Below are 25,924 nucleotides of genomic sequence, written 5' to 3' on the forward strand. Positions count from 1 at the left end.
GTTTGACAAATTGTAACTTATAGTCGTTGCAAAAATATAAAATAAACACAATTTCGGTTTTTATATAAATTAAAAATAATAATAAAAATACATTCAATAAAACTATTTTATTTATTTTAATTTCAACATTATTGTCATAATATTAAAAAATAATAGGATTAACCTATAATACCTATTGAATAACCCTTTATTTACTTTTAATATGCTATTCTAAGTTTCTCATCTGTACTTTTTTCTGGCACTCAATTTTCGTTGAGTTTCTGTTTTATAAAAAAAGACACTGTATGTGTTTAAAATATCCGGGTATGATTAGTTTTAGCACGTCACGCATAATCCATTGTATAAACTATTACCTAAAGTTATGTCAAAAAATTCACACGTAAATCCTATAATTAAATTTTAAATGTTATTTTTTTATTTTATCGCGCAACTCGTTAAAATGTTGACTTTTCTGAATCAACTTAAGGTGGCAGAACGAAAAAGTCTAGTGCGCGGCTCTTGAAATATATTAGATTACGTTGTTAAACATTGATTACCGCCGTGGCTAAAGCGGGGAAAAACGTTCTCCCACACACATAATCTTATTTATGAGCGAGCCGAGATAACGAAATAATGGCACATGTGCAAACACGACCCCAACGATGAATTCGTAATTGGGGGCCCCCGAAACACCGGCGCGCGCGGGCTCTGCGCGCTCGCTTAATCGTTGACCCGAAATTTAACGGCGAGGTTATGATCGGCCGTTGTATAAATCACGATTAAAATTTAACGTTTGCCAAAATTATTTCGCCAAGGTTAATATCTAAATTTGAAACACGTGCGTATGTCGAGTTTGTGTGATAAATTAATTTGTTGCATGATTCGCACGAACTGTAAAAATTTACGTTTTTACGTGTATGTTACGTAAATTGGGTTAAATTATGTTTTGCTTCAAATTTCTCGCAAATTTGAGTCGGTAATCGTAAAAACTAATAAAAAAAATGTAAATTATCCGTTGCGAAACATCTATTTGCTTTTCAAACCAAATCTAACCTAAGCAAATTAACCAAACCCGACAGAAGTTAAGCTGAGGCATACATATTTTCACAGAAATAAATGTGAATATCTCAGTAAATTAATTATGTTTTCAATCAAGCGTTGTAAATATTAAAAATATATCTTATTACAAAATGTATTTAGTTGAAACTTGAACTTTACCAGAAATATTGCTCTTTATCTTTAATAATGTGGTTTGCGATAATATTTAAATTACTACAAATATATTTTAATTTGTTTTGATTGTTTAGCTTAGCTTTTTACACATTCCACACACATAAAATAAAAATGAATAATAACTAACATAAGTTACGTGGATTTTTTTACATAAACGAACATTTTTACGCGAAGAGTTTCATTATCAAAATATCTGCAAAAATGCATACTTATTTTTAGGGGTAAATTTGTCGCAAAAATTCATTAAAAACTATTTGTGTCGATTAGATATTTGGTCGGATTGGGGCAAAGAGGAATGAACTTTGCTAAAAAATACTACAAGGCGGTAAATGTAGCTAGAAATATATTTAAATAATAGTCGTTAATTTGGATCTCGCGTTACGGGCTTATTTTTGTATTGAAGCGTACGAAATATCCCTTTTGAAGTTGTTGGTTTTTTCGGTCTTAAGTGCGCGTCCTGGAGGTAATGCTTAACAGAATTTGTGGACAAAGTCCGTGGACAAAAGTAGTGGTCCAAGCATCGAGGCGTAGTGAAAAGTGTACAATCCGGTTTTGGTACCGCGTTATAGACACGGTCATGTGAGCCCGCCGCATACTCACCGCGTAAGTTAGTAGGGATATAAGATCTTGGCACACGTTTCGAATGCTACTAGAGTCGTTGGCATCGCTCGCGAGATTTCAAACGCGCGTATGTCATGTCTGTGCTTGGGTCTAATTAAATTTTTTTTTGACGTAGTTAGGTGTTTTTAATACAATACGTAATGTATTTAGTATTATAAAAGTAACACATAATAAGCATCGCATTAGCCTAACGTACAATATAAAAAATTAACATATCACTTTTATAAAAAATCAAAAAGAGTTCAAAGACACGCAATAGTTTAGCCAAACACGATCAAGACGATTTTAAATATACCGAGGAAACAGCCGCTTTCCAATTACTAAAAAATCCAAGTGTTCAACCCAATCTTTAAAGGTGACTATGGTTCACGTGACGTAGATATATAATATATATGAAAAGAATATGTATTTATACTAATTGCATATATTGTACGGTATTTTAAAACTGTTGCAAAAATAATATTTCATTATTAAAAAAAATATTTTTTATAAAAATACTTTCTCAATGTGCATTTTTACGTATTTTAAAATTTGCTTCTTCTTCAAACGGTACAATTTAAGTACTGAGAATTTAAATTGTACTGAAATAATTACACTACTTATATTTGATTTGTTTTCTTAGTATTATTATTTTAATAAAATATTTTACATGTAGCAATATTATAGTTCTTAGAGATAAAATATATTTTATAACCAAAAATGTACATATAATACACTTGGTAGATGGATTTGTATTATGGTAATTTCCAATACAAGCATTTTAAAACGTCTCGCAGAATTGTAAATATTGCAGTGAGAAGAATACATTTAACCGTAACTGTTTTTCCCTCTATAAATACATTCGAACATCTCACTTCCATCTAATGCACTCTTATAAGAATTTGCTTAGCACTCCGTTGTAAGCACGATCTTAATTTTTTTCTACCATAAAGAAAGAATAGATCAATATAAGATATTATATTACGATTGTGATCGTTTTCCTATATATACAACTCTTATAAAATGCTTTTGGTTAAAATGGCAATAATAAAATATTGTAACTACCAACATTTGATAGTTTGTTAAAAATGTAAATAACTAGTCATTAGACAGTCTTAATATATCTATTTCATTAATGATATTTGAAAACGAAATATTTTATAATCTTTACTATATCATATAAAATAAATTGTATATTAAATATGTATGTAGTCATATATAATAAAAAGATCACTACTTAATATTATTTTATTAAAAATCTGACGAATATACTTAAATATTCAGATTGGAGTCTACATTCACCACTAAAGAAAAAACAATATGTTAAGTCTGTGCATTTTTTAAGTGAAATGTAATCGTTTAATAACTATTTCGCAAAAGGTTTAAATAGGCAATCGATAATATTAGGCAAACATTTTGAATCAATTGAATAAAAAAATATCAGCCTTATCAAATAAATTCGAGTCTCTATATATTGTATAGGTATGTATATATGTGTCCTTTTAACAGCTTAACGACCGAGGACTCACCCACGAGTCCTGAGAGAACCTTTTGCAGCGGCCGAGGACTCGCCCGTGCGTCCTGCGTCACGCGTCTTCTTTTATTAAAAATACACTATGATACAATACAGTTTACACCTATATTATAATGCGAGATGGTAGTATACTATTTCTACATAATATAAGATATAAAATAAATTAAATTTTACTTTAATTTTTCGTAAAAAGAGTCGTTTTATCCCACTGCGTCTCAATGCAACGAGTCGTCGCCTATTTTAGTTTGTTATATTCTAATATTTTTGGGCTAGTGTGTTGTTTGTTAACGGTTCTCCAAGCCGCTCCCACTTACAGTGACCATATTTTTTGCATTGTGGAATATTATATTTTTATTTATTGTTGTTGTTATTAATAAGTGATAATTTATAGTAAAAGTTAGTTAATAATAATAAAAACAGTAAACTGCGTATTTACAAAAATACTTAAATAATCATTAAAGAAATTACACCACATTAGCTTAAAAATGTGATAATTAAATTAATAACATGTATGTTTAAATGCTTCTAAAATTTTTTGTATAAACGATTTATAAAAAATATCCATTTATAATAAAAATTAATTTGCACTCACTAAATTTTTCGGCGTCCATTTTCTGCGTACAACTGTCTCGAACATATTTATTTTCATAATTACACTGAGTGATACGTGTAAAAACATTTGTCATTATGAAGAAAATGAGTTGGATGAGTGCAAATTTGTCACACACGGTCTATGTTCACGTACACTTGAATTATAATTACTTTCGCACACATCACTATGTTCACAATCACTGGGGGCGTTGGACAACGCGTCTTCAAAATTTTCCAAAAAGGTTTAATTTCTTTCGTCCATTTTGCCGTGATTGAAAATAAAATTTTTAAATCAAAATCACAATTACAAAAGATCACAGAGAGAAGAGCAATTTTCGCGATACGTTTCGACCGATGGTTTAGAAGACACTAAATATACTGCATTACTTCGATTATAAAATGCATTTTTTTATCTGTGTGGAATTCCCGAATTTGGGAATTCCACAATAAAAGAAGTGTCATATACCCTAATAGATGAATTCTTAAAAGGTATGCACAAGATAAGCTGATAAGACGGGACAGGTAGTGGCGATTTACCCTTTTAGAATAACATTAATTGTAATTTATAGTAAATATTTAATATTATATTTGTAAACAAGTTTTTTTTCGTTATATCACTTAATTATGCGGCCCACATATTTAGAAACACTCGTTAAATGAGTTAATTAAAATATATTTATGCAAAAATCATAAGGAAGCTACAAATTAAATTTCGATAAAATATATTATTTTGTTTACAAGTTATAGGGAATTTACTCAAAAAGGTAATTTTTTGCTATTATTCCGCGAAATCTCCTGGCCACCAAGGAAAGTTCGGCAAAAAACTCCGGGCGTTAAGCTGGTAAAAAATATAGTGCTTAGATGTGTTATAAGATTAAGAATAATAAATTAACAATAACATTAGATAAAATCGTAAATAAAATCTTAAATAAAATATTATCATAATATTTTTGTGAATTGCTAAACACCTTGTAGTGTATGCGATTATTGTGGGCTGATCTAACTCGTGTTTCATGTAAAATATATCTTTCCTAAGATTAGAGCCAATCTATCTATCGCAAGTGCAGGTAGTAAATTGTCAACAATGAACCTTTTAGAAATGGGTGTTGGCCTTTCCTCAAAGCATACAATATAATTAGAAAGAAACTGTTTTGAGAATTTATGTTTGGTTTTTTGTTTATATCACCTATATAATACCAAATTATTATTATGGGAAAAATGAAAATGATGAATATAAAATATATTGAAAGCATACATGTTACTTTTAATTTATTTAAGTGCAATAAGCAAAATATTTTTAGTGAAGTGTACCGTAAATTCATTTCGTGAGTATGGGCATACAAATGGTCAGACATGGTGACCCAGAAATAACAAATCAAAATTTTTATTTTTAAATTTAAAAAGTGATAAAAAATCAGGTAATTAATACTTATCTATTAAAGAGTCTCACTTACTTTGTATTTGTAAGATGTTTGCCAATGATATAAATTTGTTTTTGAAACTATTATATCAAACAAATCGGACCCACAGGTTTAGAAACACTGGTTAAATGGCGTACTTGACAGATATTTATGCGAAAAATCATAAGGAAGCTACATATTAAATTTGAATACAATATCTTAATTAGTTTACAAGTTATAGGGAATTTACTGAAAAACATAATTGTTTGCCATTTTTCCGTGAGATCGCCTGGCCACCAAGCAAAGTTCGGCAAATAAATACCGGTCGTTAAGCTGTTTATAGAAAAATTATATATTTGTGCCATATTTGCCTGTTATACCTGCAGTTACCAAAACTTACCAAAAATGTAGTTGGCTAGCATTTTTTTAAAGTTATAAGCTAGCTAAAAATTAATTATTAAAATATCTGTATTTTAAGACTTTTTTTTAAACTTTTTTAACAAAAGACTAATTTTGATTTAGCAACTGGACAAAATTTAAATGTTCTGCCTAAAGATAATGAAGTAAGAAACTCAAACTCTTTAACAAAGTCAATATTTTGTATGAACCTCAATATTATAATATATTTAAGGGATTTCCATTCACGTTTCTCGTCAGATTTTTATTAATTTAATTAATGAAAGCGTTATTAATTCCAGTCAAAACTTTCTCAATGTTGAGTCACGTCTTCGCAAAATTTATTACACCTCACAGCCGTTTACAATTAAAAACTTACTTATTATTATGTGAGATTTTCGCTCAACTATCTAATGATTCCGCACTCCACCGACAAAGTTCGACAACTTTCTAACCACTGTGTACGTGCGCGCTTTAACACACACATACACACATGCACGTGTTACAAAGACGAAACAATATAAAGCTTTTAATAAGTAATTTAGCAGCCTCGTGGTCCGTGATTTCGTATGATAAATGCAAATGAAGTGTTTTATACGGGAATATCTTAAGTGTAGTATAACCACTCGAGCCGCAATTATGAACTTATAGCTCTGACGAAACGGGGTGGCATGACTTACGGCTCCGGGCATTAGTCGAAATTCGTTTTGAATTTTGACTCATGTACGATGGGGGAGAAATGATTTTTTTGATTGACCGCAAAAGCGATTTTTTAAGTTGACTTATATTGTAATGGGAGGCTATCAATCATGGTTACTTTTAACGGTGCGTTAAGTATTCAATTTTGATTATTAATGAGATTATATAAATTATGATAAAATGTGAAATATTAGGGGTTGTTAATTAAAGTTAATGATAAAGATCAAGTAAAAGAACTAAATTACTTATGTATTGGGAGAAAAAAAATCTAAAAATACGTTTGAGGTACGTTTATATCTAGGATACAAACACTTTCTATTAATATTTCCCAAAAAAAAAATCCTATAAGGTCTACTGTAAATCCCTAGAGTAGCATCATTGAGTGGAAAACCTTGTTTGAGTGTCTTATGTGTACATTGATCTCCAAAAGCATTTTATTTCGCTAAGCCCACACTTTTTTGATATTGCTATTTAGCTAAACCATAAGTTAAACTGTGCAAAAACTGTCCCTTTAACCATTAAACAAATGTAGATGTTCGTCAAATAAAAAGCTATTTTTAGAATATATTGTATGGGGGTACCGCATAATATTTTTAAATAACAAAATAAATAATAAAGTAAATGGACAAATATAGAAAGATCCTTAAAGAACTTTCGAAGGTATAAAATATTTTTTAACAATTGACTGCCATATACGATCGTTCAAATAAGTAATCTGAGTAACCAAGTTTCGACATTTTTTTTAAAATCACATGAATACGACGTCTATTCCAATATCAATGGACTTCGTCATTATTCTTATGAAAGACAAAAGATTAGTGACGGTGGAACGGGTGGGACAAAAACCATGCTGTTGGTCCAACAAAACTGATTAAAGACTGAATAAATATCATAAATAATTTAGTAAAAGCTTAAAACTTGTCACCATTTTAAGTCTAGTATCAGATTAAAGATACACCTTAAAAGAGCAGCGAAACTGACTTCATATGCTTTTGAAATAACATCTGAAAGCAAATCAAGCCTAAAAAGAACGTCCTGTTTTATCCTTCTCAAAACCATATTTAAGACCTGAGCGCAGAATTTCCCTAAAAATCAATAAATACCAAGTACAAGGAATATGAATATTGAACAAAAAGCAAAAAAAATATTCTCAAAAACAACCGAAATATTTTGTAAGCCCTCAGCAATATTTGTACAAGAACTTCGTTAATGAATACAACATAATTACCATGAAATTTATACTAAAAGTCGGTATAAATTAAGTGATTGAGATTTACATAATTCTTGTTCATTCTTTATTTTTATAACTAATACCTCTATGTACATATTTTCAAAAGCTTCCAATATATAGAGAGGTATAAGTGAATTGCGACGCGTATAATTCGTTGTGGTTTAATCGCATGCAGGCATAATTTATACATTTGTATAATAGTGTTTTAGGCTTATGTAGAGTATAATGAACAAGCGGTCGCCAACAAGTGGATGGTGAACCGTATAGTGACATTTAATTTACCTCGGTCACGATGAGATGGGTCATTCATTTTTTTGTGAATCTAAATTTTAGTGGAAATATATTAAATTAGAGTAATGCCATCGCATTGCACATATAAAATCACTATTTTAAAACCTCTGCTGTATTACTGATTATAGTTGAACGTGCAAAATATTTTATTTCATTAGCTAAACAACACAAAAATGCTTTTTCGCATAAATTTTGTGTGTATTATACAGCTATATTCTGTTTATATATCACACGTATAAAAAACAATTTATTTAACTTATTTTATTTCTTATTACAAATCTCATCATTATGACGTGACAGGTTTTCCCAATGCGTCATTATAGGCATTATACAATTAAACATTTAAATTAAAACAGTTATAGTGCACACTAACATATATAAGCATCATTCAACATGTTTTTTTCAAGCTCCTCATAGCTATCGCAGAAAAATATTTTTTGAAAAGCTGAAGCGTTTTAAAGTGTTGATGTTCTAGTCGCAACAGGCAAGAATTATGGACGCGATCGCGACTCTTTAGGGCACTCTAAAGCTTGCAGTTGAACGTCATCGAGCATTGACTGGTTGTAGCGACATTACATAGTACTTCATTGAATAGAAGCAACGCCAAATATGCAATGAATTGTATCTTAACAAAAAGACACTAGGATAAAACTCATAATCACTTTTGTAAAGATATCAGAAGTTTAACAACAAGGAGTATTTCGCTTAAACGTGATTTCAGACAATGAAGCCATAATATTTGAGGACAACATAAATTAGCTTATCGTGTGAGAAATAAATAATAGAAGTGACACGCGCTCCGCATAACAAAGCAGAGCATTTTTGACGACTATTTCGGCACTTTCAAGTCATTGACTATTGTTTTTTCTGCTAAACCTCTGCCTAAACTGTAAGATAATTCCGCGGGGCAAGAGGACCTAGAAAATGTGACATGATGCTCAAAGGTGCTTTGTGAAAAAAGTGAATCTAAATTTGTGCAAATACTCTAAAACACTTACAGCATATATTCTGAGTTAAATATTTTTTGCAATTTTATTTAATTTTATTAAAGAGCAAATATAGTAGAGGACCTTGATTGGATCCCTGTGGTACTCGATAATAAACAAAATATTGATCGGAGCGATAATTACCATAGCTCACATACTAACCGAAATAAATAAGTATAATATTAAGTACTAAAAAGAGCAAATTCACTATGTTTTTATTGTCTATAAATAATATAGACACGAGCTTTTTATTAAACACTGACGATTAAAAACTATGAAGGGCTTTATTACTGAAATTTATTACTCTCACTCAAATATTTATTCTTATGGGTAAAATCCTACAAAACCAACAAAAGTCAGACACGCTAATTGCTTTTTCACGAAATGAAAAATAAAGCAAATGACAGCCACTCAAAATTGTGCACGTGTTAACACAGACGAAAAATTTATAACTAATATAAAGCGGAATGTCAAAAGGTACTTGGTAAAAGATAACTTTAAACAACGGATTTTCGAGGCGCAGTTGCGATATGAAAAGGTGCTCACTTACAAAAAACAAGAAGCCAAAAATCGCGTCATAAAAAATGCAGCTACATAAAATAACAAAGGAACCATCCTGCAACTTTAAAAAAACATTCAGCACCGACGTGTAAACAGTCTCTTTGAGACAAAGCATTTTGCATGTAGCAAAGGGTCAATGTTTCAGAGTCCCGTGAAAGGGTTGTGACTAACGTGGTTCAATCTTTTTTAATAATGGAATGTTGTGCAAATTATTTTTACGCCCTTTTAGCTCAAATTGATTAAACAGAGACATAGCTGAGCGAATGAGTTTCTTTTATCTTTCCAGACATAAAAAAAAATGTGTATAAAAGCCGATACTCATCAAATCAAAGATTCAGAGTCGGACCATGACGACCATGACTGGCTACTGCAAGGGTTTTTCTCCCTGGTTGGCACACCCACAGACTGCCTTTCCTGAGACTGAAATCTACATTTATAAATAACTATTGCCGGTTTAATGTTATACAAAATGATCGATATACACTTAGTACCACACTAATATTTTAAAATAGCAACATTTCATAACTTTTAAAGAGTGAAACCACTACGGTATAATAAAATAGTTTATAGCAATAGAATGCTTTTGTTTTTAATTTATTTATTATTTTCTTATATACTATTTGTTTTCATGTATATTGTATCTGCATATTAATTAAAATCATATATAAATAAATAATATATGTTTTTTTCCTCATCATATTAATTGAAAAAGTACAATATACTTTTTAGCTATTTATTTATTTATATTGTGATTTCCATCTTTTTATTAGTTTATCTATATAATTTTAATTATTCCATAAAAAAGTTGCCTGCTTCATAAATATAATGTATTTAGTTCGAATGCCCATAAAAAATTATAATTTTAACAAATATTAAGCTATAGAAGCAAATTTTAAAACTCCTATCGACACATAAGATTTTTTATCCGTTTTCCATATAACTTTAATATTTAACCCGTTAAGCGCCTCGCCCGCCTGTGTTTGACGTGGAAGCACAAAATGAAAGCGGGCGTTAATAAATTTTCATATATTGGAGAGTTAAAAAAATGGAAACGTTGATATTTTTGACATGCAAAAAATACGGGGCGCTGAACAAAAAAATATTAAAAAATAATTTATATACACGCTGTAATACATTTTGGTGAATATTCGGTTTTGCAATAAGGGCTCGTTGTCGCCGGCATGAATTATAGGGTTTGCGGTTAGCTTCATTATCTAACTGTAAATTGAAAAGCTCCGTTATGACGCCATTTCGAATTTTACCTGTGAAAACAGCGTGAACGATATAAACGTCAGACAACAATATTCATTGTTTTAATAAGTGAAATAATTTAATAAAAATATAACATTACTCAGTCATATGAAAATGTTTTTATTTTGTATTCACAGGATTAATAAGAAAAAAAGTATTAATAAATTTGTGTTTAAAATGTATTCTTTCTATTATTAAAAATAAATAATAAATACACGTAAAAATACACATTTTACAGTTTAAATATTTAATTTTAACCTGAGGTGTGAGATGTCAATATAGTTATTAGTACTAGCTTCAGAACTCCCATTTTGTATTTAGAAATTGTTTTATATTAAAAGTACTATTATAATCGTTTATTGGATTTTATGGATTTACCGCTGTATCTTATCCTGAATCCCTATTTTTACGATATGAAATGTTTTTATTGATCAAAAAACAAGGCATTGAAATTCAATTTCATTGCCATATTTATATTTACATTTGATGCTATGAGAATTAATGACTTGAGAACCGGAAATCATTGGCAGGTACAAAGCTTTTATCTTGACGATGGAAAAAAATTATCTGACGTGTAATAAATGCCATAAACCAAATCCTATTTGTCTACGATACACTGAAAAGTTGGTAAGCCTTTTTATGCCGACCAGTGAGAAACGTACGTGACAATAGAGAGATTAGCTAAAAGCACTGCCTTAACGACCATATAGTACCTTTAAAGCTACGCAAGACAAAACTGTTTTAGTGAAAAAAATTATAGATAATTCAATTGCACTCTAAAATCTTAATAAATAAAAAATTGGCAAGCATTAAAACTACCTCAAGCAGACTAAACAAATTATAGCAAAGACATAGCGCTACATATATTTGCACTTCCTATTACTCCCGATTCAAACAAAAAAGCGTTAATCTGAACTCTTTATAAGTCCAAAGCTATGCCAATCATTGACAAATATTGAGAAGATCGAAAAGCAGACGCTTCTCTCTTCACGTAAACTTTGGTACAAATACAACTGGACCTTTGAAGACGAATGGATTCTTCAGACGCATACTTAACGTATATATAACAATAATTATACAAACTAACCGTAAACTGGCTTAAATTATTCATAACTAATTAACTTTGTTTTAAAAAACTAAACAAGTATCTTAATGTAAAGATTTACTTTTTGTAAAAAACTAAACAAGTATCTTAATGTAAAGATTTATTTACCTAATATGTGTTTTAAAAATAAATACATATTTTACTAATTATTTTTTTAACGTGGGCATGAAATTTAAATGAAAATTCCATAGATGAATTTAACAAAATAAATGTTGGTAGTTCCTACTCTATTAAATAATAACACAACTCTGTGGATGTTAAATTAAATTAATGGTAAGAAAACAAATATAGTAAATTAGACGTACATATGTACAATACATAATATTTAGTTTTCGTAATATATGTCCTTTTTTAAAGTCTGAAGCTAATTTCTAGCTAATAAAATATCTGAGTATTTATAAATAGTTGTCGGCAATGTACAGAATGTTCTTAGTTTATATATTGCAGGGCATAAATATTTGTAACTGGTACTATCTATGGAAACACTAACTGAAGCAAAACTAGTAACATAGATAGCTCATTATTTATAGTAATATTCTTTAGATCTCAAAGTAAGAAAAAATTGATTCTAAAATATGTTTCTAAAAGATAATATTCTTGTTATATAACATGGACACAAAAAAACTGACTAAAGCTTACTCATCACAAGAGATCTCCTATATACGACTCAATAACCCGAGCATGAGAGTGACAGTGACTAGAACCAAGCGTTTAGTTAATAAGGCTTAATAAAATAGCAATGATAACGTTAGCAAGAATTTTTCAAGAAACATTGGATGGAGGGGCTTGCAAAAATCTCCAACGATGATTTATCTTTAAAAATTTTACTACCCTAATTCATCAGACAGTTTTTGCGTAACATAATCCCTTTCATAGTGTTTAGTCACTGTCACAATGCTGAGGTTTTCTCTCGACAGATTACAAGAGTGAAAGCGTCACGCTTCAGATATTACGACCTTAGTGCTTACCCTCAAGTTTTCGACGTTACAAATTTGTCTGAACGTTAATTAGGGGAGATAAATATAATAAATTATGTGTAAACCAACGCCGGGCAAGAATGATACAGCGAATTTTATAATTTCAAGGAATATGTATTACTATAAAAACATATACTCATACCTTCTGATTATCAAAAAGTGTGTGAAATCGAATATATTGTATTATATTTATGCTGTAATTAATAAACCATTTATTTTCGTATCGATTTAACATATAGTAAAGATTTCCATTATTCAAGTTATTACATAAATACACAACTCATCCGTCTTCTTCGATGGATATACTTTTGAAACACAAATTTAATTAACTGAAGTACATATAGTAGGTGTATAATAAAGAGCATTAATTTAAAAGCGTTCTTTATCCGCTCGCAAAACATAGACAATTTATATTATATTGTTTGAGATTTGGTGCTATTCTCTGGGATGAAATTTAATTACGCAATTTATACGCGAGCTGCGATTAAAACTTATCTAATATAATGTGCACATAAATAATAAAATAATTTATGACTTACGCTTTATGCATTATGTTGATACGTTGAAGCATAAATTGTATGATATAATAAGCTAAATAATTACATATTGAAACAATAAAGATTAAGCAAAAAAGAAATAAAACCTTAATTAATTTTATTAAATGTGTCAAATTATTAACTGGCATATATTTTAACTAACATTGGCACATATATTTTAAGTTCATTTACCGCTAAATTTTATGGTTTTATATTATATATATATTAGCATGACAGACTAGTGGAATAAGTAATACCCGAAAGACCTTGGTTCGAATCTCTTATACACTCTAATTTTTATCCAGTTACTGCTGAGGATTGTGACCATCCTGACGCATTTCAACCTTGTGCAGAATGTTTTTTTCAATTTTCCCTTGATTCCACTGTCCGAGTGTTTCGATCATTGAAGAGTCCATTGTGTTTTTATTTGGTCAGACCAGCGCAGACCTTCTTTCTTCTACGCTACCGAACACCACCAGTCTCTCCAGACTGTGTCTATCCAAATTTTTACAATAAGAGACACCCTACTTTTGACCATTGATGTTCACTTTCTAATTTCTAGTTTCCAACTTATATCTTTATTTATTATAAATCCAAGATACACACAATTTTGATTATATTTTTCACGTGTGACATCACTTCTATCAATAATCATGACTTTGATCTTAGATCTGTTAGTTTTGAGGCCTAGGAGGTTGCTCTCTCGACGCGGTTTAATAACTCTATTTCGTCGGTGATTCTCGTTATTAATGAGGTGTCATTGGCGTATCTCAAATTTGACAGTTTCTCTCTTGCAATTGATATGCCAATTCCAGCCATATAGTTCCCTTCTATGTATTTTCCGTAGATATGAAATAGGCCAGGCAATAAAATGCACCTTTGTTTCACTCTTTTTTTAATTTTGCACTTATATGATTATGAGGAATTCTCTCGTGCCGCTGCTGTACTGCTGTAATATTAGCTTTAAAATATGTAAACAAGTAGTGTAAGAGGATTTCCACTTTACACTATCAAATGCCTTTGTATAGTCTACAAAGCAAGAAAATGCTAGATCAGTTTTTTTTATTTTTTTGTGCGAATATTAAGTATTTGCTCTCAGTTCAATTAGTTTTCTAGCTTTTTGTAGTATTTGCCAATCTATATTATTATGCAATCGTTTTCTTATGATATTTGATAAGATTTTACTGGAGTGGGATATAAACGAAATTATTCTATAAATTGTGCACTTTCTGGTGGAACGTTTCTTGTGCAAGGGAATAAATTCAATAATAATTAATTAAACATTTAATAATAGCAATAAGTAAAACGACTTGAAAGTGTACTTTTTTCAGATGAGCTTAAAAATATTCCATTCCAAAACAACTATTAATTTAATTCTCTTTTCAGAGAAAAGTTATTATACAGTATGATATATAATTTGAAACGTAGATTGTTATCAACTGCCCCCATGAATTTCAACAAAGAATTTACTAATGATAAAAATTATATTTTTTTATACAACTTTTTGAAATATTTGATCTTTCAACTTAGCTAATTGATGAAATCCGTAGTCGACATTAATACTTTTCGCTACCTAGTTGATGCGCACATTTAATAACAAATATTAAGATGCCCGTTATAATATTAAATAACATATATAGTACGTATATAATTCACGAAAGTAGCTAGAGCTAGTTAGAATCGGGATTTTGCTCATGTATAAGTTGACAGGGGGTAACGAAAAGCCATTACCATAATTGTTTAATACTTTAATTGTATTTTGGTTATACAAAGTTGCTACATTTTGAATAAAATTTGCCTGTGGCGGTATTTTCATTATGGCTTACAATAAAAAAAATAGCAAAAAAAGTTAAAAATAGATAAGAAAATGCATTCAATTATATGCTCATTGAAATGACGACATTTTTTTAGAAATTCTAAAGACTTACAAAAAAATTATTGCTTGCGGTGCTATTTATTTTAAGCGTGTTTTCTCTAAAATAATATAAGATTCTCAACCTAAAAAAGTTTTTATTTGTGACGCTATAATTTTATTTACCAAGAGCAAAACATTTCAGTGTTATTTTTTTTATAGAGGCTGGTGCTATTTAAAGGTTCAGAAATGGTTTAGAGGCCACACAAATGAACATTCAAAGAAACGAAAAGATAAATCAACCCGTCTCCAAAATAAAGCTACACACACGACGGAAAACCATCACCATCTAATAGCACATCTGTCCTAAGACGTTAATCACTCATAAGCATTTTGCTTAATAACCCTGTACATGTTACTATGTTATTCACGCCTTTTGATTACCGATCGCTGGAGTAGCTATATAAACCATTTTCTATAATGTGTGAGCACATTTAGGGGGTGTGCTTAAGAAGCGATGCAATTGGCTCGCAAACATCCTAATCTGCGGTTCGTCAGAACTGTCTCGAATCAGTATTATAAAATATATGACATATGGTCATATCGAGTGAGACTGCATCGACATGAGAAATATTAGCGGATAGTACAAAGAGCATCGCGAGAACACATTACAAATTCTAGCTGTTCCACAGACCGACAAAAATACAACTCAGCATACTAGAAAATATTCTCCGACTTTCCAAGATAACAATCATGAATTACAATTACAATTATTAAAAAAATATATTCTATTCGGTGTTTATTTAGCTGCAAAGTCACACCCTTTTGGCATATAAACCTGATAGTATAGCATTCATTAATTTAGAGCAGTAATAATAATTTATAACTATTTAAATTTATATCACTGCTTATTTAAAAGTTGTTGATTGTGTTACCATCTTTGTAACACTTTTGTCTTTCAACTATCATGTTGCAACAAAATATCTACAACAAAGTTATAAGTCGTTTAAAAAAAGTTTTAATTTTTTAAATCTAACCCTTGATATTTGTTGATGGAATATAAAATATGATGATGTAATTGTGATATCAACAATCAACGTGTAATTTGTTAAAAAAAAACTTAAGAGTACAATAATGCAAATGCCTTTTCTGGTGTCTACGTCAAGATGGCTAGCGGCAAAACTGCGCCTAGATGTCTCGAGTCACACGCATACGATTTCCATGCAAAAACATACATACATAAATAAGTTTCCTTCAATTTTCACAAACTCAATTTTCAACAGCTCTGCTCATAGCATACAAGCGCGAACAGAAACTCGCCTTAATCAGCCACGTTCAATGTACAGAGCTTTCACAAAATTAAATATCCTTTAGACGCGTTCAATCAAATTATGAAGAATTCATAGGACGAATTAAATTAATTAACAATTTAATTAAAATTAAATGGTAAATGTTTTATAATAACATCAGTTCTAAGAATAATTATTAAAGCTTTTTGCAACATATTTTTTATACATATTGTAAAATTTAAGCTGCTTGTGAAAAAAACGGAAAATACGCACCTATAAATAAATTATTGATAATATTTTATTATTAAAATAAAATATATATTTAATAATTTAAAAATAATAAAATATAATATATGATCTGATCATTTGTAAATATTTCTATTCAAGATACATACTAAACTATTTTTTTATTTAACACACCTAAATAATATAAATGATATTAATTATTACATATTCGAAACTATGCAGATCTGTCATTTTTTATACATTTTAAATCGTATTTAATTGCACCGTTTATTAAGCTATCATGGTTACCTATCAAGTGAAAATTCAATCGAATCTAGTTATAGGAAACACACGTATGGGCTTGATTGTGAAGTAGCTGCGTTGGCTGGATTACAAATAAACCAAGAAATCGCACTAATTAAGATTTTGATTAAGGCGACTGTGGGTCTGTCCTGCAGTGTCACTAGATTGCTACGATTAGATTAAAAGCTTGATGTTTAAACATAAAGGCGAGATTGCGCGTCGGGACTTGATTACGTCTCTGCGCGATCCGTTAACCCTATTGCCTGAGCACTTTTGTTGCTTTACGGCCTTGTAAGCGAGAGAACCTCTACTGCATACCAAATGCGCTCTGAAGTGCACTCTGGCACCTCCAGAGACTCTCTGGAAGCTGCGGACTAATGTCCTTAATTAATTATTGCTGAATTTAATTGGGCGTTTCTTTGAGTGAACCTTAGACACGTACACGTGTAAACGTGATGCTTTCAAGTAAATAATACATTTTAGTTAAAGTGTGAATAGCTTTCGATAATCATTAGAAGTTATGTAGCTTAATCTATAAAAAACTGAAAGAGTGTACGTATCTATATTATATAATCAACCAAATAAATTATGACGATATATAATTCAGTAAATTTGTGTTAACCAAGCTGTGAAACACATTTAAAGAGTGGGTTAATTAAGATGTTTTTTTTAAGTATATACTTAAAAGAAAAATTATAATAGTTATTAAAAATACACTCATTACAACAATAAATAAAAGGCAACTTTTAATAATGATATTCAATGCCTGTTTTTTTTCTTAAGAAATATAAAATTTCTAAGTAGAGTGCAGCTACAATTTCACAATTATTTATTAGCATTATTGTTTTCTATATAACGTATGAAATAACTAAGTTATATACATTTTTCTAACTATTTTTTTCATGGATAATTTTTCATCTAGTCATTCTTTTGTGGTGCAAACACTATGGATGTGTTGCACTTAATTTTCTAAATTGAAACACAGATCATTAATCGTGCTCAGCACGTCTGCATCTCCAACATTCAAGATGTACCATACACTTTCAACGCCACAACTATTTTCTGCAACCGTAAACATTATTAGCAAATATAAATAATTATTTATCATAAATAAAAACATGCAAATTATTATAAGATGCAGTGAAATATATAATAATAACTCTAAAACTGTTATGAATTATATGTTTTGATTAATAAAAAAAATAGTCTTTCTCACTCGCGTGGAATGCAAAACGAAAACTAAACACTTGCCTTTATTTCGTTACAGATTCAAAGTATATCTATACCTGTATCATGAGATTCTTTTTAAAAAACTTTCCTTTTTAAATCCAAATGAGAGCCAAGCAAATACCAGTAATTTACAATGATTGAACTAACAATTTACTTAATTCTAAGACGCAGAGACAAGACAAGAAACCATACAAATCTAATATTTTTAAAGCTGTAAGTCAGCTTCTATCTGGCTGCGTAGATTATTGAATGTTAAAGTAAAAAAATATTAAAAAGAAAACAAAAGTACTAATCTGTAAGCTTTGCCTTACACTATTTTCGTGTGTATTTAGGCAACACTCCTGTGTATTGTAATATATGCCTATAAACGGCATAACATACCGTGTCGGTAGACTCAAAATGAGGTGAATACACGCCTGCCTCATTGACCTGCGAGCATTAGAGGACAATAATTGGACGCTATAATGTGTGTACTCACATCCCGTATGCCACGTGTATTTGACAATTCTCCCTTGGCAAACGTTGGCTTATAATTCATATCTACAATGGGCTGTACGAATGCGTACGCAGCATCCGCAAAGAGCCAAGATTGAAATTGTTTACACCGTCGAAAAGCAAACGAGGAGAGCGGAAAACAGGGACGATATTCTTTTCAGATAGCTGAAATGGCCGCATTTATTATTCAATACTCCGACGCTCTTTGACATGTACGAGAAAGGGAGACGGAAACGGCATTAAGTTTCGAACATAAAACCTCAACGCATCCGCGCGTCGTTTTATAGGCGCTCATCAATTCGGTAACACAAGAAGATCTTTTATACTCTCTTGCTCTCATTGCCTTTTTTTATTCGCCGGTGCTTCCTGAGACAATTTATGCTCTATCCGTTCGTTTAGCACCCCGCGGGACGCAGAAAACGTATTTTAATAGATGTACTGGGATGAAGCAAACAAGTACATTTTGACAAGTAGTCTTTGTTGTTTCTATCGATAAAATCTGGATAAATTTTAAGTGAAAATTGTATATTTTACAAGTAAATGTGTTTACCGCTGAAGTTTCAACAAAATCATATCTGGTTGGATTTTCACCGTTAGATACTTATTGCAACTAGCGAAAATATATTTATATGCTGCTCTAAAGTATCTATATTATTCAATTTGACAGTTGGAAAACCATTTACTGTTCAAACCTAAACCTAACCTAATAAAATATTCAAGACAAGCTACAGCTTTAGAACTTTCATAAGGTTATTTTGTAGGTTTTGTTTTATTTATTTTAAATATTGTAGTATTTTTTCAAACGGTTATGTAGAAATATGCGTACTAGTTTTAAGCAAATACAATTTTACTGATACTCAGATGTGAAATTGTAAATTTATTAATACATTTTAACTAGCTAAATTAGTGAAATTATATTTATGCTAGTAAAAATATAACTTCACTAGTACTTCACATGTACTGTTACACATGCAATTTAAAACCGTGATAAAAATTAAAAAATGTCTATTATAAATATTCAACTCAAAACCGCTAACTAAAATTTTGTTGTTAATACTCGTCAATTTTGTATTAGCATTTGACATAGTGTAACTGTAATGCAAGATTATTTTTGGTGAATACATATAGAATCAGTTTTTTTCTAATGTGATTTATTAAAAAATCACTAAGTTGAGTCTGCTCTTAATTATCTCAGGGCCTTGTATTTCAAACAATTTAACTTAAGATTTATAAGTTTAAGAAATAAGTGAAAATAGACACGTTGAAAATAATCGTGGTATCGTATTCTAGTGATACATATAGATAATCATAATCATTATTTTGTAAAATTATACACCCAAGGCTTCAAATTAATCAAATAATAAGATTTGGTGGCTAAAAGACTTTTATAAGTAAAATTGTATCATGTATCAAAATTTTATATTAATCAGATACCGTCTATTTAATTAAATAATTCTTTGCTATTTGCATAGGTTTCAACCACTTTTATGATTGATTTATATATAATATGATACATGGTGCATTTTAAATTTTTCTAAATGTGAATTTGAGACTTTTGCTATTATTGTGCTAATTTTCAATAACCTTTTAATAATAATACAAAATAAAATTATCACAAGGTTAATGTATTTTAATTTTCATGTTAAAACGCTAGTTTATCATCTGTAGGTTTTATATTTGTTTTTTATAAAAATCCGCGAATCTTATAGTCACTTTTGCTATGTTAAAATATATTATAATTAATATATAACAAATTAGGGTCTTACATTTTTTATATAAATTAATATAATATTTTACTATTACCTTATGATGTTGCGTATAATTAATATTGTTTAACCTATGTGACAATTTTTTTAAATTTATACACATCTACACATCTATAAAAAAAATACAATCAATATTTATTTATCAAGATTGTACACCAAAAACTTTTTTTTATAAAAAATAAAAAGATAATAACATAATCTAAAAACTAAAAATTAATGCAATATAAGCTAGTTATGATTTGTTGTAAAGATTAAATAAGTTTGTCAAAAGAAAAGTTAGCAATGAATTTTGGCAAACTTCTTTGATAAAAATATTTAACAATTTTTGAAATTTTTTTGTACTAAAAATATTAATATGAAGCTATATTTATTTTACAGTTTTGTAGAATATCAAATAGTAAACTTGAACCTCGAATAGTAAACAATAAAATATTCGAGTATTCGAATATATTCACAAAGTAGTGAAAGAATCGAAAAATACAGTTTAAATACAATATAAGTATAGAAAAAACAGTTTATTTTAATTTTTCAAAAATTCAAGCATCACGTGTTTCAAACCCTTAATCAGTAGAAAGTTAAATTTTAATTAAACCTGCTTCAAAGAAATCTACAACTCGGTATGCTCAATAAATATTACCATAATTAATTAGTTAAAACTAATTCAAAATCAAACCAGCTACAAAGGAAGTGGAAGTGCTTCTAAAAATTCAGAAATAACAAAGTGTTTTTTTTCTAATAATTCGTTTGCTGTTATGGCCATTTTAAAAATAAATACCATAAAAATAAGAAGATATATTTTTCAAAACAAATAGGGCACTATTTTAATGCAAATAATGCATTACAAAAATGCCTAAATTTTTGTATTAAACAAAAACTTTAAAATTAATATACAACTATGTTTTTGCAGTAATTCGGCCTTTAGTGATATATAAATAAATAAAATATTTCACTTTAAATACGATGAAATACTTTACGAATAGTTAGACACATGTTGAAAGAACAAATATTTTAAAAAAGTCCAAATATATTCAGTATTAAAATATTGGGAGTGGAGTCTGTAATATTATCCCAGTAATGATAATTATCGTAATATATATATACAAATACTTATTAAATATTTCAATTAAAACCTTAAAAGACTGTTTTTAATACCAATTAACATATTTTTAGAAGGTGTCTTCTAAGAAATTAAATTTATTTAAGAAATAATTTTATCACCGACTAACATTTTTTAGATTGTGGGCTTTCCAATGTAACAACAACTGATTATATTTTAATTAAAACATCTTTCTAAGTATTAAATTATTCTAATCGTTTAAATACGTGTCACAAAAGCAGTTTTTAATATAATATATTAGGTTTCTTTGGCCTTTTTTTTTTAGTAAAATTGTGTCTATATATCAATACCTTATATGCAGTTATTATATTCCAATTATTTTTTAGTCTAATATATGGATATTATAGTTATTGATTATGTCAAGAAAATTAGATACATTATTTGAAAATGAATGGAAACTTAGATAATAAATAAATGGGATATGGTATGAGTCAATGCCCCCAATGATTGATTAAAAGACAAAATATGTAAAACGGTTGACATAATAGCCCCACTATTTCTCTAAGATAGCTTTTAAAAGTAGGTTAAAATAATAAAACCATACAATATTTTTGGATAGCAAATTATAGTTGTATTTTTTAAGCGATGCACCAAAGTTCGCCACCACAAAGTGATAAATTTTGAGTTATGGCCCATCAATTTGCCTTAATTACGTCGGAGAACGCATCAAAAACCTATTATTGCCGCAACGTCGGGCTTAATAAAAAGTTTTCGCTATCTTTATTATAAGTTTTTTTCAATCGAGCGGAAAATTATCGACGCTACAGTGGGTGTGGAGGGGGGGGGGCGTTTCCTTTTCTCCGCTCTCTAGCAACACTGAAGCTCGGGGAAAAAATAAGATTTTTTCCCAACCTTGCTCACGAACGAGGGAAATTCAATTTATGCCGTACGAACGTTTTTGATGTCGTTTAAGGAGAGGAGCGGAATCTAAAACAACATTGGCGCACCGTCTTGATATATTACCGACGTGCGCCATATAAAAACAACATCCGTAAATCAAAATATATTGCCAGTTGAAAAACGTTTTGCTATTGTTTTTTGTATCTATTGAAAACGTATAGAATACTATACTCATCATATAGTCGAGATGGGGCTGGGAAATGGTTGTAGTATTCGCACTTTAAAGCTGTGATCAACTTTCGATAACTCTAAGGATTCTCTTGACTAAGTAAGTCTTCTAACTCTCTAACGAATGTTTTTAAAATGTCACTAAAAAAATTAATATGAGTTTTTTAATATAAATTTATTAAGATAATATATTATTGATAATATAAATTTATTTGATTTATATTTGAATAAATTTAATACATATTTCAATGGCTAAAGCTAAATTTTCTAAGAACAATATCATATTTTTCAGAGTTTTCATATAAGTTGCTCGTTCTTTTGATAAATATTTTATGAAAATCAATTTGACATTGAAATTACTTGTCACATCATAAAGGAACCATAGGAAAAATGGAGGTGTTGCCAACCGAGTAATATCAAAATGGCTTTCTAATATATTATCTGTATATTCCTTGTACATTACTATCTAAGCTTAACCTTTTTTAATGTGTGCTAAAGATTATGTATACACTATATAACACTATGGTCTAAATAAGATTGAATTTCAAGTTTTTCAGGTAAAAGTGCTGTTTAAAATAATTTAAAATATAGTTGCACAGAATATAACTTATTTAAATCATTAATAAGTTCACGACTTTACCGTAAGTAAAATGATTTAATCGCTTCAATTGAAATTATCTAACATTTAAGAACAAAATAACGCAACAGTAACATATCAGACTAGTAACTCTGAAGTTGCGGGTTCGAGCCCCGACAGCAGCACTTGAATTTTTATTTATAAATGCCATTTTATTAAAAACCAGACCAAGCTTTATGGACTTCAAATATATTACATATAATAATTACATGTCACCGACTCCAAACTTCAGTTTTTTTTGTAGGAATTCTTAACGTCTGATTGTCTTACCCAGTTGATATAGATTTTTCCTGTTGTAATGCATTGGACTTACGCCTGTTAACAACGTAAAAAACGCGTATTTTTTTAAAATAAATTAATAAAATTATAAATTAGGTTATCATACAGAAAGATAATCAGTAACAACTATTTCATTAATTTTAAATCATTATTACAGCTTCAAATAAATATATATTACTATGCATGACCTATTACAATTTTATTTTAATTATTTATCGCGATATTCATATGTGAGTTAAGGAAAATCTATGAAAACAAAATTATGTAATAATCAATAATTCAAATTTCTTAAACACGATATTAATTGTAAAAGACCTTGATTTAAATAAGATTTGAAACCAGGTCTGTCAGGTTTTAGTCACCGATTTATATTATTGCTCTATCGTGCTTGTTAAAATGAACAAACATGTTGTAGCATAATTAAAAAAATGGCAAATGTACGCTTTTACCATAAGTGAATCAATTTAATAACTCGAGGGACAATTATCCAACTTTCAAAAGTTTATCGAAAAGCTTAACCTTTTCACCGCGTCTAATATTTTGCATGCCGTTTTGCATTATTGCCACTTATTTGTTTCATAAATTCTTTGAATAATATGGTCCAATGAATTCGAGTTCATGACACATTTTCTCGACAGCTATACAGAAACGATGCATAGTGAAAGGGTTAAATAATTATTTAAAAAAAAAAGTTATTTTACATAAAGATAATGTGGTTCAAAATATGTTCTGTGACCTGCCACAGCATGATGTTACTCATAATGTTTTAGTTTACTTGAGCACAGGATATTGTGTCTAGCCCGTTTTTTTTTGTGATTTATATTTTAACGCGGTTTGCGCTCATAATCTCACGCTCCAAAATATCTGAAAATAGTGACACGCATAAAGCCCGACATTTTAAGCGCAAAGCGCGATAAAGCCATCAACATACTAAAATAAGTCGGACAGGATAACGGTTCACAGAGTGTAACGGTTAAACCACACAATTAAAAAAATTGGTGCTTGAATTTTCTTTTTGATTCACAACTTAATAAGAATGATATTAATTGCTTAGAAGCTTAAAAATTAATTTAAAATATTAAAGAGCAATTGTACTCATTAGTCAGATTATTGACGTATAATTAACACGTATTTAGTAGCAAATTTAATATTTTGGTGTTTCAAATTTGATTTAACTCTTTAAATGCCAGCGACTTTTTAGTAAGTCACTAGTTATTCTCTTCATATAAAATAGTTAGTTTACTTAATAATGAAGCTAGTAAAATGATCTTTAATAAATAATAAATTATAATTTTTAAATAATTCGTATATTTGTTTTAAAAATAATTTGCTTAAAAACAATAACCATCAAAGGACGCATTGATGAGTCGCTGGCGTTCAAGTGGTTAAGCTGTTTTATTCATCCAAAATAGTGAAACCACGATAAAAGGTAATATATATGTTTTACTAAAACTCTTTGAGGCTTGAGTAATATTATTTCAAGAAAATTAAATATATATATATATATATAATATATATATAGTTTTCCGTTACTATTTTGAACACTTTATATATTCGTTTGTTTTACAATGATTTAATAAATAAAATAAACTTACCATTGAATTCTGTCGCAATCCTCAAACGCCTCACACAAACATGAACTTTCTTCAGATCCATTTCAAATCCACCAGTAGTGTCAACCTTCCACACAACACATGTCAAATATCACACAAGCAAAACGATGAATAAAACACAATTGCACATTATATTTTTTTAATGCAAGCGGTCGCCTATTTGGTCCAAGGACTGATTTACGCGACCTTCACCGCATTACGTACACCATTCGCGTGCACGGCGTGACACGCGATAACGACCCTTGCGGCCTACATCCCCACGTCAAAATTCGCATGCGCGCAAATAGTATGAAATTTGAATTATTCCAACTAATGAAAATTAAAAATCAAATTCAAATTTCATCAACCATGCTCGATTATTTTGCAGTTTAAATTTAGTTCGCGATTTCTCCGCCGCGCCGCCAGCGCCGTTTGACGTTTGTTTTTCCGCTCTTTCCGGCGACGGTGCGCGAGCGGCGCCGGGGTCGGCCGGGAACTGAACCGCGGCGCGGAGGCTGCAGGAAAGCCGGGGATGCCCGCGGGAAACGAGGTAAGTGCGCATGCGCCCTGGGAGCATATCGCTCGACCTGCGCACCGAACTCACCCCACGCCGACTATATTAAGCGGTGACGTATTTTGCAGTCGCGCATCCATCCACCGTGCGAAACGTGCGTCAGTATAATCTTACACCTTGCCGCTAC

General features: G+C 29.8%; 1 protein-coding gene across 1 annotated transcript in view; it reads right to left on the minus strand.

The window, feature by feature from the left end:
• Positions 1-25,722, minus strand: part of LOC148237533 (uncharacterized) — a 211,433-nt gene extending 185,711 nt beyond the window's left edge. Inside the window, exon 1 of the mRNA XM_088205533.1 lies at positions 25,227-25,722. The gene's annotated coding sequence lies outside the window, so the exon portion shown is untranslated. The remainder of the gene's footprint in view (positions 1-25,226) is intronic.
• Positions 25,723-25,924: the final 202 nt, after the last annotated feature.

This window comes from Plectrocnemia conspersa, unplaced genomic scaffold (genome assembly GCF_051122295.1).
Source record: "Plectrocnemia conspersa isolate PC_06_02 unplaced genomic scaffold, ASM5112229v1 ptg000002l, whole genome shotgun sequence".
In the NCBI taxonomy this organism is placed as follows: Eukaryota; Metazoa; Arthropoda; class Insecta; order Trichoptera; family Polycentropodidae; genus Plectrocnemia; species Plectrocnemia conspersa.